This window comes from Ziziphus jujuba, chromosome 9 (genome assembly GCF_031755915.1).
Source record: "Ziziphus jujuba cultivar Dongzao chromosome 9, ASM3175591v1".
Taxonomy (NCBI): Eukaryota; Viridiplantae; Streptophyta; class Magnoliopsida; order Rosales; family Rhamnaceae; genus Ziziphus; species Ziziphus jujuba.
Genome location: NC_083387.1, coordinates 3908137 through 3925848, shown reverse-complemented (window position 1 = coordinate 3925848; position 17712 = coordinate 3908137). Strand labels below are relative to the sequence as shown.

Genomic DNA, 17712 nt, shown 5'->3' with positions numbered 1-17712 from the left:
TTAAAAATGCTATTGTTTTATATTAGTAATAGCATTTTTTTTAAATGCTATAATTGTAAGCTATAAAATCTCATATATGTTGTAGTGATGGAAGGAACAAATAAAGATAAAGGATTATATTTGCACCTTGCTATCTCAACTTTTAGTGTCTTGAAATTTAGGCAAATGCGACACTGAGCAACATTGTCGTAGGTCAACACATTAAAAATATAATAATAATTTTATATTTTAATGTAAAAGTTTTAGGCTTTTATTATTATTATTATTATCATGATGTAGACCGCATAAGTGATTAATAACAAAATTTAGTTCCTATTTAAACAAAAATTAAATACTGAGTAAAATTCCCTAAACAAGTCTAACAACCATATATATAATTTTTTTTTCTTTGAGATGAAAGTGATATTCATATGTAACAGTAATTCTTTAAAATTAGAGTGGCATTTCAAATTATTCCTTCCCCCCCCTTCGATCCAAAAGTTACATGTTCCATGCGTACAAATTATTCATTCCTTGCTTTCATTAAAAAAAAAAAAAGAAAAAAAAAAGGAGAGAAATAATTCTTTTAGAATCTAATGCTTCAATATTTGCCAGATGAAAGGCACAAGTTAATTGCACTTAAGCCAGACTTGTAAAATTTTGCAATTTGGGCAAACGAGAAACCAACCAACAATATTGTAGGTCAACAAATTAAAAATATAATAATATTTTTGTATTTTAATGTAATAACTTTAAGCTTTTTTTTAGATTGCATAAGCAATTAATATTAAATTTTAGTTATACTTAAATGAAAATCAAGCACCGAGTAAAAGTCTAGAAAAGTCCAAAAACCATTTTTTTTTCTTTGATAAGAGATTCATATATATATATATATATAACTGTAATTCTTTAGAATCTAATAATCAAATTGACACGACCAAAATGTCCTACCATCCTAGACTAAAATCGATGAGCTGTGTTGTTGTGAATGGTGGGAAATTAACAATGAAACTCCTATAAGGGTGCTACTTTGTAACTACGATGGGGAACCTTCTTATAAGTAGCCCATAAAAGATCAAAGTACAACGGAAATTGCGCAACGGCGAAGAAAGACACAGGCAGACACATGACTACATAGACGGGAAAGGCCGCATATTTAAGCTCATCTTGGAGAACAAAGAAATGGCCAGCGCAGAAAGAAACAAGCATAGTGATACAAAACAATTGAAATTCGCACTCTTCGAGTCAGTGCCCAACTCTTTTCAAATGGTTTTTCTTCATTCAACAGCATGTTTACAGAATGCTTCCTTCAGACTATATAGTTCCACCTTACACAAATTTTCAAATATTTGAAATTACAAATAATAGCAAAATAACAGAAATCAAATAACAAAAAGCGATTATGAGCTAAGGCTTTCCGCAAAAATCTCAACTCTGCCTTGGCATCACAAAATCGTTGAGCCAGCGTGGTTTCACACATTTCCTAGCCTTCTGAAGTGTGTCTGCCTCTCCTCAAAGCTTCTTCCGATTTTCAACAGCTGCCTCTTTGATCCCAGCTTCAAAACGACCCCTTGTTCCCTTCATTTCATCTTTAGCCTTGACTTGGGTCTTTTCCCTTTGGGCCTCAATTCTAGCCCACTTACCCATCTGTTCCTGGACTTGGTTGCTGTCCAAAAGCACTTCAGCATTACTAACACTTCCCCCTCCCTAAAAAATGATATTGTCCTCAAGGTTGGGCACCTTGTACATCTGACTGAAGGTATGGAGATCCTCCCAAGTAGCATCTTTAAGTGAACTATGAGATCATTGCACCAAAACTTCTGGTAGAGGATAGAATTGAACAGGAATGTTTCCTTTGAAGGGCTTAAGCAAAGATACATGAAAAGTTGGGTGTATCTTGCTTCCTGTAGGCAGTGCCAAGGTGTAAGCCACAGGTCCCACTTCTGCCATGATGGAAAAGGGCCGAAATATCGGCGACAAAGTTTAGAATTGAGTGGTTTGCTACTATAGACTGCCGATATGCTGAAGCTTCACTAAAACCAAATCCCCAACTTAAAATTGGAGGTCTTGACTTTTCCTGTTAGCGAGTTACTGCATTCGATTTTGAGCTTGTTCCAGGTTCCATTTCAATTGCTTCAGAAGAGAGTCACGATTCAACAAATCTTCCTCTACTGCTTGTATGGAAGTGGCACCTCTAACATAAGTTGGAATGGTGGGAGGAAGTCTGCCATAAACAGCTTGGGAGGGAGTCATGCTGATGGCCAAATGGTGAATGGTGTTATAATGATGTTCAGCCCAACCAAGAAATTGGCTTCACTGCTTTGGCTTGTCTGCTGTGAAAGCTCTTAGGTATTGCTCTAAATACCGATTTGTCACTTCTGTTTGACCATTGGTTTGAGGATGGAAGGAAGAACTCATTTTCAATTTGGTTCCCATTGGTTCAAATAGTTTCTTCCAAAATTGGCTTGTAAAAATAAGATCTCGATCCGAAACCAATGTATGTGGCACACTATGTAGCCTTATTACCATTTGAGTAAAGTGTTCGGATACCTTTGAAGCTGTGTAATGCACCTGTAGAGCACCAAAGTGGTCATATTTTGTGAGTCAATCTATGACCACGAGTATGGAAGAGTTGCCTTGTGAATTTGGCAGATCGACAATGAAATCCAAGGCTAGGTCTTCCCACACTCTCTCAAGCATCTCAAGGGGCTGTAGTACACCTGTAGGAGCTGTAGTGGAATACTTAATGGTCTGATAGGCAAGGCATTTGATGACAAAGTCTTTCACGTCCTTCCGCATTCCCTAAAAAAAAAAAAACTGGCACTTAGTGGCAAATAGGTCCATTCAACTCTAGCATGACCTCCTATAGGAGTTTCATGAAATTATTGCAGTAAGAGAGGCTTCAAGTTGAGTCTTTGCTGATCATTAGCCGATTTTAGTACAACAAGAGACCATCCCTGTATACTGTAGTTTGAATCAGCCAAGGTTCCATCAAGTAGTCATTGCTGTAACTCATGGAGATCTGGACATGCCTTATTCTCTTTTCGCAAAGCATGCAAGAAATCATACCTCCCAGCGAAAATGGCTGCAAGGAGCAAAGGATAGGAATTTTCATGGCGGCAGGACAAGGCATCTACTACGGAATTCTTAGGGCCGGCCTTATATTCAATTGAAAAGTGGTACCCCAACAATTTCTGAAGGAAGTGTTATTGTTCCGGAGTCTGGATAACTTGAGCGAGGAGTTCCCGTAAGCTTTTATGATCCGTACGGATCACAATTGCTGCCCTAATAGGTATTGCCGCCACTTTGCAACCGCTTCGACCACAACGCGTAAGTCGCACAGGTAGGCGGACGAGCCCATTAAATGCGGACTAAGCTTCTTGCTGAAGAAGGCCAAAGGGTGGCCATCTTGCATTAAAACCCCTTCTATTCCAACATTAGAAGCATCGGTTTCCACTACAAATGTCTTTGTAAAATCCAAAAGCCTTAAAACAGGAGTTTCGGTCATAACCATTTTTAAGCGCGCAAATGCTTCGGTAGCTTCGGCTGTCCATTTGAAGTTGTCCTTTTTTAGTAGTTCGGTGAGTGGAGCTGCAATGGCAGCATAATGTGCAACGAAGTGACGATAGTACCTCGTGAGGCCTAGGAATCCACATCACTGCTTGAGGTTCTGCGGTTGAGGCTAGCTGGTCATTGCTTCAATTTTTGCTGGATCTGCTCGGACACCTTCACTGGAGACTAGATGTCCCTAGTACTCAATCGAGCTCTGAAAGAATTGGCATTTACTTCCCTTGACCAAGGAGTGATTCTCCAAGAGACATTGCAGCACCAACTTCAAATGTTGAACATGATAATGATTCTCCAAGAGACACTGCAGCACCAACTTCATATGTTGAACATGATATGTCTGACTTTTGCTGTAAATAAGTATGTCATAAAAAAAAAAAGATGACAAGTTGATAAAGGAAAGGCTTGAAAATCTGGTTCATGGCTGCTTGAAAGGTGGATGGGGCATTAGACAAACCGAAAGGCATCACTACAAATTCATAGTGACCCTTATGGGTTCTAAAGGCGATTTTATGCACGTCCCGACGATCCATTCTAGTTTGATGATACCCGAATCGGAGATGAGTTTAGAAAACACTTCTTCCCCTCCCAATTCATCCAAAAGTTCATCAATGGTTGGAATCAAAAATCGATCTTTGATAGCAATCCTATTAAATGCCCTATACTCAACACAAAACCGCAAAGAACCATCTTTATTTTTCACCAACAACATCAAAAAGGAGTAAGGATTGTTACTATGTCTTATAAACCCACATTCGAGCATCTCTTTGACCAAGGTTTCCATGATGTCTTTTCGAAAATAAGGATAACGATACGGTTGAACATTTATTGGAATGGAACCTGGTTGCACATGAATTCGATGGTCAATGTTGCAGACTGGTGGTAAGTGCTTTGGTTCATCAAAAGCCTTTCGATATTACTGTAAAATGCCCTTCCCTGCAGCTAGTAGGGCTGCCTTTAACAAAGCAATCTTGTCAGTCCTTGACGGTTGCTCTGCCACTGCTGAATCCGTAATGGTGGTCAATCGATAGACACCTCTCACATCACCTTCTAAAAGCATTGTTTTGAATTGAGCAAAAGTAACTTGGCGGGGTGTGAATTGATAATCGCTAGCTAACTTCACCTACTGCCCTTTCCAGTTAAACTCCATAGTCAGTGTATTATGATCATGTAAACATGGCCCTAGTGTTTGCAACTACTGCATTCTGAGCACAACATCTAGGCCCCACATCGGCAGTACAAACAAGTCTACCTCAAAATGGTGACCTTGCATCTCAAGCTGCACGCCTAAGCATTGTTTGTGACAAACCAAATGCTATCCATTTCCCATGTATAACTTAAACCTTTGAGTCTCCTCCCACTTGAGGCTTAGTTTTTCGACTAAAGGTTTTTGAATGAAATTATTATTACTGCCTGTATCTATGGTGACTTCCAAAGTTTTAGTAGCATGCTTAGCTAGTAGTCGAAAGATACAGGGGTTTACAGAGTTTGAAAGAATGTTAAGACTTACCTCGAGTTCATCCTCCTTTGTGACACCTTCATTGGTCGGTGCGACTACCTCTGGACCAACTGTATCGTCATCTTCCACATACATAAGCATCACTCTATTCTTGCATTTGTGGTTGTTGTGGTACTTTTCATCGCAGGTAAAACATAGGCCCTTCTCCTTCTTTTCCTAAATTTCTGTCGATGTCAAATGTTTTATCGGAAATTTGGAGTTCCCGAGTTGAGAAGAACCAGCTTAATAGGTAAGAGACGTATCTTTAGGCTCCGGTAATGCTGGTTGGTATCCAACGGATGAACCAATTGGAAATTTGGAGTTTCCACGTTGAGAAGAACCAGCTCGATAGGTAATAGGCGTATCACTAGGCTCCTGTAATGCTGGTTGGTATCCAATGGATGAACCAACCATTGTACCACGCGGAGATGACTCTAAGGGGCAATAGCCTTCCTGTCGGTGACATCCAAACAGATCCTCATTCCTATTGTCAAACAATTGTGCTTTCGTCATAGCATCGGCCAAATCATATGGACGAACCAACAAAATTTCCCTACAGATATCAGATTTCAAACCCCAAATAAAAAATTAAGAAACATAGACTTGAATACACCTGTAATTTGAGTCATGAGTCCTTCAAATTCCACATGGTACTGAGACACCTTGCCGTGTTGGACTAATTTAGAGATGCGACCCAATGGATCATCATATATGGAGGCACCAAACCATTTACGCAACTCATGAATGAACACATTCTAGGTTGGAAGAGCTCCACCTTTCTCCGTCACTGGTACCATATTGATGATTCACCATACAAGTGAAAAGCCACCACTGCCAGTCGCATAGCCGGATCTACGTGAAGCAAAGAGAAATTTTTTTCGATTTTATAGATCTAATTCTCTACATTTGCGCCATTAAACCGTGGAACATCCACCTTCAAAGTCTTAAGCAACCATTTGATGTTTGCCGGAGGAATGTCGGTTGTGTTTTGAGGATTCCCAACCTGGATATTGTCAGCACCAAGACTGAGTAAGCTGGATGTGAACTCCGGTGATGAGCCCCTTTCTCGTCGCATCTGTGACAGCTGATTAAGGCGCTGGTAAGTGGCCATCATATGCTGTTCCAGTAAAGAAGAAAATTTGGCAAGCTAATCTTTAGCATGTTGTTTGAAGCTCGCCTCCATGGTCTTCATTATTTCAACAATGTCTTCGTTCCTCATGACCTCTCTTAACAAAAGCACCAGTTGATACAAAACAATTGAAATTTGCACTCTTCAAGTCAGTGCCCAACTCCTTTCAAATGGTTTTTCTTCATTCAACAACATGTTTACAGAATGTTGCCTTCAGACTATATAGTTCCACCTTACACAAATTTTCAAATATTTGAAATTACAAATAATAGCAAAATAACACAAATCAAATAACAAAAAGTGGTTATGAGCTAAGGCTTTCTGCAAATATCTCAACTCTACCCTGGCATCATAAAATCATTGAGCTAGCATGGTTTCACATGTTTCCTAGCCTTCCGAAGCGTGCCTGCCTCTCCTGAAAGCTTCTTCCCATTTTCAACAGCTACCTCTTGGATCCCAACTTCAAAACGACCCCCTGTTCCCTTCATTTCATCTTTAGCCTTAACTTGGGTCTTTTCCCCTTAGGCCTTAATTCTAGCCCACTTACCCATCTGTTCCTGGACCTAGTTGCTATCCAAAAGTACTTTAGCATTACTAACACATGGAGGCGATGGAGACGAAGAGTGATGTCAATCCCACCAAAACCTTCATGGGCAGGTCACTCGCAAAACCCATTTCTTGGTATCGGGAAGTGAGGATGGCCAAGAACATCACCACGCCATCACCAAGTAGCACAGCACGATCAGCGATGCGATTGCGAAAACTTCGAAAGCCGGTTGGTGTTCTAGGGTTGGTTTACTGTTGTTCTCGTTGGTACCCCTTGGAACTGCCGTAGAGGTTGCGAAAGCAATGGTAGCGATCAACAGAGCCGGCATGGAGCAAGATTCCAAGGTGTTTGTGAGCCACTCACCGTTGGCTTTGACAAGATGCTTATGGGTTTCGATGAATATCTCTCTTGGAGTCTTTCTCTAGTTGTTGTAGCGGACGAAGTAGTGTGGTGGCATGGAGTTTTTCACAAACTGCGATTGCAAATATTATTCACAACAAAATAAAATAATAAATATTTGAAATAAAAGGTAATTTATTTGGTTACCTTATACCATTTGATTTCCCACTGCATTTGTAATGCGGCGCCAGGAATCAGCCATGGCTTATAATCTCCAAGAGTTGCTGCAAGATGTAAAGCACTGTTCCCATCTTTATCTAATTTCCGAAACACACTGTCTCTCAGGATGTTTCTCTTCTGCAAGACCTTATAAACATGAGACTGCCTATTTTCCACTACCAATAGTACTATGTTCTTCTTTTTTGTGTTAATGTCGTGGATGGCAACTGGGAAAAGTTCAAGGATTTTCTCCACCATTTCTGTCACTCCATTTTTTGCTGTGATTAGTATGATCATTTCCTTGTTTTCTATTTCGGAGGTTTCCCTCTCCGGTTCCCTTGACACATCCATATAATTAACTTCTTTTTATCTTTCTATGGTGCAGATATTGACTGGTTTTTAACTTGCCAATACACATTAGCCAACATTAAAAACTTGCCATAAAAAAGACTATATATATCAAATTAAGTACCTCCTTTTCTATTAGTACTATTCTTTTGGTTATCATTGCTCTGTGTGTTGGTTGATCTTGAGGAATCAGCAGAGTTAGGAGGAGTAAATGGTTGGACATCAGATTCAAGCATGCCTTTTATAGCTGCAACATCTGCAGCATATATACTTACGACTTCTTTCCATTCGCCTCTCATCGCCAATTTGAACAACTCTTTCTTCCTGTTCTCCAACTCAAAACTCAAACTGGTTTGCATGGTAGAACCCTGCATGTTTCTTTCTTTCTATTGTTTCCCTCTAAATTACTTCTGGTAGAGTTGGAGACTGATGCTCATATCTGCGATTTAACTGTTTTTCCTATTTATATTCATAATTCATATACTCATTCTAGTGACAAATAGTCTAGTTCTATTTTTCAAAGATGATAAGGAAAAAGATGGAAAAAGGAAAAGTTGTGATATCCTTAGAAACGTCTTCCAGAATCCCCCTTTGTAAAAGTTGCATTGTGAACTCTGCTTTGCATACCATATAATTTCCAATTCTAGAAAACACAACCGCTGATGCTTTTGTTAACAAATAGGCCAACTTTCAGAAATTTTAAAGAAATAATATTAACTTTCATAAACAGAAATATTGGAAAAATTTTTAAAAAATTTAGAAAATATTAGGATTCTACTAAATAGTTCTATTTCTATAGGCATAAAAACATTAAAACACATCATATACATAAGATAAGTGATAAGAGAAAACTCAATATGAGTTAAGCAATAATTTAATTCTTTGGCTTTAAGATAATATTTGCTTCACAGTGGTGTTGAACAGTTTTGTAAATGGCGAATGTCTTCCATATTACAATGACTTTCTTATGAGAATATCAGCATTTCAAATCCCCATAAACAATTAACAAATTTTGTACACACTCTCTCTTTATGCAGATAAATGTACATGAATGAAACCAATTATTTTTAGTGTCTCTCTATATTTTAATTGTAGAAACAGTCATATAAATAAATAAGATTTGCACCTATTGGTGAAGCAGTACAAGGCTTCATGTTACAAATGTAAGGAACTTTTTTATCTTAAAGTTGTCTTCTGCTATAAAAATATTGTTTCCTACTTCAAATAAATAACCCAATTAATTGACAACCAAATAATTAATCAAACATAATAATTTCTATTAACATAAAATTCCTAAAAAAAAAAAAAAAAAAGCTATTTAATTATTTGATGTTAGATTCATTATATAAACCAGGAGTGTTTTTCTAAGACTTGGATTTGAAGTTATGTATATCCCCAATATTCCCATGCGGCATGTTTCACACTAGAATTTAAATTTTGTTTACTCGTGTATATAAAAGAAATATTCTAAAATCATAATACAAAGGGAAAGAGAAGACAGTACTTCTTTAAGAATGCAAAAATAAAGTAAATGATGGAGAAAAAGTAAGTAATGTAGAGAGGATGACAAAATCTTTCTTTTCCTTTCTTTGTTTTTTTTTTTTTCCCTTCTGAATATCTCTTTTTTTCACTTGAGTAGTCCACAACTTCTATGTTCAGCATTTCTTTACCTTTTTCTTTTGGGGTGGGTTCAATTCTCTCTTATCCTGTGGAGGTGTAAAAGAAATAAAGGCATATATTATCCTTGTAATCATTTCATAACAAAGCAGGGTTTCATTTAGCTTGATTTTTCCTGAACAACGTTTTGCACGAGCTTTTAGTTCTGCAATCGATTTACATAATTGAAAATTCTGTTCCAATCGCCTTTTTTTTTTTTTTGGCCCCCCCTCCCCTCTCCCTTTAGTTACTCGACAATATTCGAATTCAACTTTTATTATCTCAGTTAACCTGTAGCCAAGTTTTCTTGTTTTGTCCATTATTAATTTGAAATGTCCAATTGAATTCAATAACTTAGAGAGAAAGCACAGCAAAAAAAAAAAAAAAAAAGGTTTAGATGGTAAACAGATCAAATGCCAAATCATTCATATTGATGTTGATAAAGTAAAAGTCAGTTTACCTTTTATTTACAGCATAGCTATACTTAGCTCACCTCATCAAAGTTTCGAGAACCAAGTACTTTTTGACTGAAGAACCAGAGAAGTGAGAAGATATAGCTTGTTTAACCGAATATAAAAACTGTTTAGCAACTATAGAAAAAAGAAAAAAGAAAAAAGTTCAATTTAAAAATATCATTTATTTTAAAAAATATAAAACAATTTTATTCAAAATGAGTTTGATTTACATTATTGAGTTCTATTCCTATCCGCTACGGTTTTTGGGATAGAGGATGATTTTATATATTATTAGTCTTATAACCAAAGGGACTTGTATTTTATTGCTTGGATTAGGTTGAATTGTTTTTTTGAATTATTTGGCTCCTGTAACGCCCAGTTTCTAGCTAATGGTCAAATTAAAGCTATACTTGCTGGAAAAGATTTCAGAGCTATTTGCCTAATACAATAACTCAAATTTCTTTCAATTGAATTCCTTGCAGACACGTCCTATCTACATATTGATAATATTGAAGAAGTAGAAAATGAATTTCATCAGAAACTATCACAACATAGCATCAGAAACTATCACAACATAGCACATAAACATTGAATCATAAAACTCTGTTTCAAAATTCACAACACACATATCTTTAGACAATAACCTTTTTTTTTTTTTTTTTTTTTTGGAGATCATCTTAGAAAATAACTTATTTGGTAAAAATTTCACCCAAAAAAAAAAAATTGTTTGGCAACAAATTAACTTAGTCCTCTGCATGTTTGAGCTTGCGGCTCACGTATTTAATCAAACGGATTCTTGAAATTAGTCCGGAGAAGATCAAGATACAATGGAAACTGCGCAACGGCAAAAATGGAAATGGGAAGGCAAGTCGCAGCATACACGGGAAAGATGGCATATCTGAATTTATCTTCGGTCACCAAAGAATGTCCAGATGAAAATGAAACCAAGACTGCTCCTATGGAAACGAAAAGCGAAGTTAATCCTAGTAAGAGCTTCACCGGAAGGTCTCTGGCGAAATCCCTTTGTTGGAACCGAGATGTGAGGATGGCCAAGAACATGATTAAGGCCGTGACCGAGAAGCAAAGGGCCACCAACGAAGAGATGGCGAAAATTTCAAAAGCTGTATGTTCTTGCAGTTTTGGTTTGCCAGTCTTCTCGTCGTTACCGCCTGGGATGGAAGCAGAGGTAGCGAAAGCAACAGCGGCAATAAGAGCCGCCACAACGGAGCACGACTCTGAGGTTTTGACAAGCCATTCCGCACCTTCTTTCACCAGGGTTGTGTGGGTTTCGTTGAAAATCTCCTCTGCACTCTTTTCTTTGTTGTTGAGTCGAAAGGAGACGCCAGTCAGGGAGTATTTCACGTACTAAAATGTTTGGACACAATATGTTAAAATAACACACAAAAAATATACACCTTAATGAAATTTTGAGGTGAATTCATGCGTTTTATTTATTTATTTATTTATTTATATTATGAAAACAACGTCTATCCTAAAAGAATACATGTGAATCTGCACAAAAAAAAAATTCTATCAAGATATCTGACGAGTAATTAACCATCAAAGAATATGTATTTGTGTATATATATATATATGATATTTTGTTATATATTAAAGAATTAGTTACCTCGAACCATTTGATTTCCCACTGCATCTGTGATGCAGCACCAGGAATTGGCCAGAGTTTTTCTTTAGAATAGATTGCGGCTAGGTGCAAAAAACTGTTCCCTTCATCATCTATTTTCCGAAGGGTGCTTCTCTCAGGAAATTTTTCCTTCTCCAGAAGTTAAATAACTTCGCATGCCTATTCTCCGCTGCCAACATTATTATATTCTTCCTAGATGCATCCCTGTCATTAATGGCCACCGGATATTCTTCAAGGATTTCCCTCACTATTTCTACTATCCCATTTTTGGCTGCAACTAATATTACTGATTCACTTGCTGCCAATTTCCGCTGTTTGAGCCGAATCACCTCCTCCTCCTCTGTGTTAAACTTTTTTTTAGATTTCACCTCCTCCTTCTCTATGATGACTACGTATATAATATTATTATTATCAAAGCCAAAGGTTATTATGAGTTTTATATATATATATAAATATTGACTAGCACTAATTGTGCATTTTAATTACCACCTTTTTGAATGGCTTCGAATGGGATACCTGTTTGATATAAAAATATACAAAATAAGCCCACATCCTACTAAGTTAAGTTTTTGGGATTAATGGTAATTCAACGTATCAGAGTTCAAATTTCTAGAAACCTAGATTCAAATCTTACCACCGTCACATTACCACCCATTTAAAAAAAGTAAGTTGATACTTGTGAGGACAAAAAATAGAAATGTTAGACATAAAAATATACATAATAAACTCACATCCAACTAGTTAAGCTTTTAGGATTTGGACATGCATTGTCTAGTTAGTCATAAATATATATAATAAATCCACATCCTACTAGTTTAAGTTTTTAGGATCAGTGGTAATTCAACAGTACCTTCATTTTCATCAAGTACTTGTTTGGGATCCCAATTTGGACATGCAATGTCTATGTAGTCATAGATAGTAGCCTTACTTAGGAGCTTTTTCATGATTTCCACACTCCATTTATGCTTTTTTTTAATTTCTCGCATCTCTTCAATGTAACCCTTTATCATTGTATATGTAGTTCCTACTCAGACATTAATTAACAAAGTAAAATTAGGCAGATTGTTTATATGTAGTTATATTTATAGTTATATTAATATAAAAATGCTTATAAGGCGCATCTATATCCTTACCTAGTCCAATAACGTTCAATGTTGATTCGGTACAAAGATCGATAAAGTCGCAAAACATGGAAGTCAGTGCCTTGAGTTTAGAAATCTCTGTGCACAGAAGGTACATTATAATTTCTACTACTTTCATGTTAATAAAATATCAAATTCTAAAAAGAGTAGGAAGAGTTACGAAACAAAGTACTGGAAGTGTTGAAATATTGTTGAGCTTTACCATGTTTACCGCTTGCATTATCGGATTCCTTGAATCTCTTTACATCATCTGTGCAAACAGATAATCAAATTAATATGAGTAAAAATGTCATCTCTAAAAGCATCTCCAACAATGCAAATAAAGAGCATGACATTCAAAATAAAGATTACCTTCAAGAATTTTAAAAAATAAGGAATAATATTTTTTTATTCAACTTCAATATCACTTTTTATAATTACTTTTTATTTTGCATTTACCATAAACAATTATGATTCACATTTTTTCATTTTTTTCCCTCAGTATTTAAGGAAAATGAAATAAATAATTACTATTAGTAAATATAATTATATTTGTGTATAGAAAATTGTAGATTAATAAAAAAATATATTAAACGATTTATATAGAGAGTTTTTGTTTGGCTCTTTAAATATAAAGAGCCAAGTCCCATTTTTTAGTTTAATTTTTTTAATTTAAAGAGTTATCAAAATAATGCATGATATTGTGAAATATAGAATATAAGGGTTTTAAAGAGTTTGTTGGATATATATTCTGATCACATTATATATATTTTTTTTGACAATAAATTACATTATATAGTTAAAATGATCCTCATTTTTCTTTTATTAATTTTACAAAAAAAAGCCAGAAGTTACATCCAAAAATAGATAAATAAATGAATTACTCTATGATCTCTCACATGTTTGGACTGTTATTTATTTATTTATTTTGTGAAAGCACTGTTAATTTGTTGTTGCCTGAGAATATTTTTTTCCTTTTGTTATTATCAAGGTGAGAGATTGGAATTTCTAATTATTATTATTTTGGAAAAACAGTGCCTCTCACACTAAAATATGTCTAATTATTTTGGACATGACCTTTTATAACTATTTATTAGCATTTCTAATTAAAAAAAATATTAGTTCTTGGTCATCGTCAGATTAATGTGTGAAATTTGATATAACTCTAGCACTATTGAAAAGATTATGTGCAACTACCATATGTAACTTTGTAATTCACCCCAAAAAAAAAAATAAAAATTCAAATTTACCTTGGTAAAATCTTATCTCCTCCTGGAGTTCCAGCGATCTCTTCGTCACCTGGGGTTCCAGCTCATCCGCAGATAGAACTTTCAAATAATCATAAAAAATGATGAAGTGATAAAGGTGTAAAAATTGAAAATGGTAATTGTATAAAGCCTGCCAAATAATGTGTATAGATGGCTAAAATTACAATAATATACGACCCCACAAGTTTAATTTATACTTGTTAGCTAGTTTTCATATGTATATTTTATTATGCTCTTAAATCTCTCAGTTGGCAGAGAGATAACTCAATTGGGAATAATCATTGGTGATTAAAAAAAAAAATCTCAAAAAAAATAATATTCTTAAAAGCCACACATATTCATCTCATTAAATTTGAATTTTTATGCATTTACCCATTCCGTGGTTCAAATTACCATCATTACTTTTTGATGTGTTGGTTATTTTTCAAAACCACCAATTACCCTTCATATTTGTGTAATTTAAAATATTTTACGACACTAGAAATCAAATATCATATGGTATTTTTTTTAATCTCAAACAAATCTTTCAATGTCATAATAAGTTTGTAATTTAACAAAAATAAAGGCAAAATTGATAATATTGTATTGTAATTAGAAAACTAAATTTTTTTGAAGAGTTTGGTTAATTGTTTTGACTTTGAGTGACCAAAGGATGTCAAATACTCAAAAGAAAATGTCAAAATGTTGTAAATATAACTTTATCTTTCAATTTAGATATAAAATAGACAAATTGATTCAGATCATGAGTCATTAATTACTTACAGCGATAAATAAATCTGCTCAACCGTCCAAGTTTTTTACCACTTGGGAAAGCAGCAGGCTTAGTGGCCAAAATATGGAGGGGAGTATAACCTTTCTCATTTACAGCTCCAACAAACTCTTCATATTTATCAATTATCTGATATGCCAATTCTGTATTTCAACATTAATGTGCTTTCAACTTATCATATGTAGTTTTCCAAAAATTTGCCATATATAAAGGGCAAGCTTGGTGGACGCCTAGCTAATGGCGGATTACATGTGATTAATTTGGATTATATATATCACAAATTATATATAATTGAATGTTAGATGCGGATCATACATATAAATAATTTTCCTAACTAAGATGAATCAAACAATTAAATCGTTCATCATAACAGGACTATATATATATATATATATATAATAACAAATAGCAAATTAAATTAGATTAAATTAAACAGTGCAAGATTAGTTGGTACCCAGATGTTCCCCTGCTATTGCAGCATGCAGAAAAATGGTCACCATCTTTCCTCCTGGCATAGGAATAGCCATCGCTTCGGCAACAGACGGAGTCTAAGTAGAGAAAAATGCTAGACTTTCCATGTAAAGCGGCCAAGAAGAGAGGGGTTTCTCCTTTCTTGTTCCGAACACCGATTAGAGAAAGGTCAGCGTCCACCATCAAATGGCAAATAACTTCATTTCCCGTCGATGCTGCCACATGGAGAGGCGTATAGCCTGCGTCGTTTTGAATTGCAAGAACTTCTTTCCATCCTTCCTCTTGGGTAATCAGCTTTACAAGTTCTTTAACAGTGTAAACTTGATTTTCACCGACCGCTACATGCAGTGCTGTGGCACCTGATTTTGTGATCTTCTGTTTTAGACGTCCGATATCTTCGTTACAAAGATTCTCGACTTCTATCCATTTACCTTTCATGGCAACTGTGAACAGATTTTTGTTGCTGCTGCTATCCTCCTTCTTCTCAATCTCATTGGAAGTTGTTGCCATTATTGTTATTCCTTCTCTTCTATCCTCTGCCAATACTGGCATTAATCCATAAGATTTGCAATGTGAGAGTGAAAGCCTATCTATTTATTGTTGAGGAAGTTCGACTAGAACTAGTGAATGGATGCATGCTTGCTGATTAAGTCATTGATTTAATTTCCTTCAAGTTTAATTTTCAGGGTGCCATTGCCAAATTACTCGCTGAATGTAATTGATATTTTTAGCATTTTTTGTTCTCAAAATATACATGACCTTATTTACTTCCCCAAAAAAAATAAATAAATAAATAAATAAAAATAAAAAATAAAAAAAGAAAAAGATAGAGAGGCTTTGATTTATATATAAAAGTTAATTGATGTCGTATCTTTCTTTTAAAATATGTGACGAAACTTAAATCGTACTTCAAAGTTGTTTTATGCTTAGAGTAGATAACAATTGTTGGATTTTGAAAACTCGACATGTGTTTCACGATCATATATTCTTTCCTTAAAAAAAAAAAAAAAAATAGAAGAAGGTTTATGTTTTATTTTGATTTTTCTTAACAGGAAGATAGCAAGCACATGCAATATTGACTTTGATTAATGATTGATATAAGCATATTGAAATCATTAGTTTTTTATTTTTTATTTTTTATTATCTTTTCCATTTGATTTATTTTTTTAATTATTTATTCCTGTCCTTCAGCAAATAATGCTGCATCAGATGCCTGTGAAAAGTTAATGAAAATCAGAATATTTGGGAATGTAATCAATATTAGGTTATTTAAGGGAGAAAGAATAATTACTATGCATGGAAACATATGGAACTTTTGGGTTGAAGGGGAAAGGAATAATTTGGCTCTCTTACAGAGAATTAATCATTCTTGCATATATACAAATGAGTTGTTATTCATTAATTAATTGGTGGATCGAGAGGGGGACATGGAGACAAGAGGATACTCATTTTTTTTTTTTTTTTAATGTTCTTAATATATTGATTTGTCTAACATTTTGTTTTTGGTGGCGTTATTGCCACAGGGTTCTGTCTTTTGGCACGGAATTTTACTTTGGAATTTCAATCCCTTTTAAAAGTTAAAACTTCTGTTTTATTGTTCACCGTCTCTATTGCCTATTGGGAGAGAGAGCTTTTCATAAAAGAAAATTTCAGATCTGATACTCTTCCATTCCAAAGTTTTGGTGATCTGTATGTGATTTATTGGGTTTTCAATCTCCTCTCCTCATCTTTTGTTTTTATTTCTCAGTTATATCTATTGGTTTGCAACGAACTCCCTATTTATTTTTATCCAGTAATAAAGCCGACATGAAATAGAAAAAGGAAAAAAACTAAAAAATGTTAAATGCAAATGTGCTAAGTAGAGATGGAGATAGAGGTACGATTTGATTTATGTGGGTTGGGGTACTTTTGGTATGTGAAGAACCAGTCCCGTATTTGGTTTTATTTTATTATTATACCTGTGTTTGATTTTGTATTTCTTTCTTTCTTGTTTTTGGTACTTACGATGCCTTGGCTAGCTATGGCTACTGAGCAATGGGAAAGTTCAAAGCTGGATAAATCAGTTTTCGGCCTTTGAGAATTTAGATAGATGGGCCATGGGCCGTAAGTTAAAAATAAATAAAGGTAAAATTGATATTGTATAAATTTTTATGTATACGTGTTTTAAATTTTTTTTTTTTTTTTTTAATCGTCTATCCTCTCTTGCCTGTCTACTAATGAATACTTGCCACGTAATTCAAAATTTTTTACCCTTATTTATTTGACTTAACGTTCCTTTCTTCCGTCTTCTATTTCAATAACCTTTTCACTTTCCTTGTTGAATGCGAGGCCCCCAATTGAAACCGAATAAGAAAAGAAGGGATTGGTGCGCTAAATGCCTACGGTGAATCTGGTAGATTTCAATTTAGCACTGGCAACATGAGAGAGTTGTTTGACTTTTTTTCTTCTTTTTAAGAAAATTTCCTCATTATTACGTCTTGTTTGGACATTTTTATTCACCATAGATCCAAAAGGCTAGATGGGCTATTGGGGAAATTGGCTGCTTAGTGGCTAGCCTTTGCTGGAAGTGTGCTTAGAACTTAGAGGAAGGAAGATCCTGGCATCGATAATTAACTAGCATTCTTAAGTTTAGTCTAGGCAGCTAGAGGGCGGTGAGCCCCTAAGGCATCTAACGGATGAGGAAGGATTAGAACCAAGCTCA

At 35.1% G+C, this 17712-nt stretch overlaps 1 pseudogene; it reads right to left on the bottom strand.

Moving 5' to 3' along the window:
- Nucleotides 1–993: 993 nt before the first annotated feature.
- LOC107425861 (uncharacterized) lies at nt 994–15561 on the bottom strand (annotated as a pseudogene).
- Nucleotides 15562–17712: the final 2151 nt, after the last annotated feature.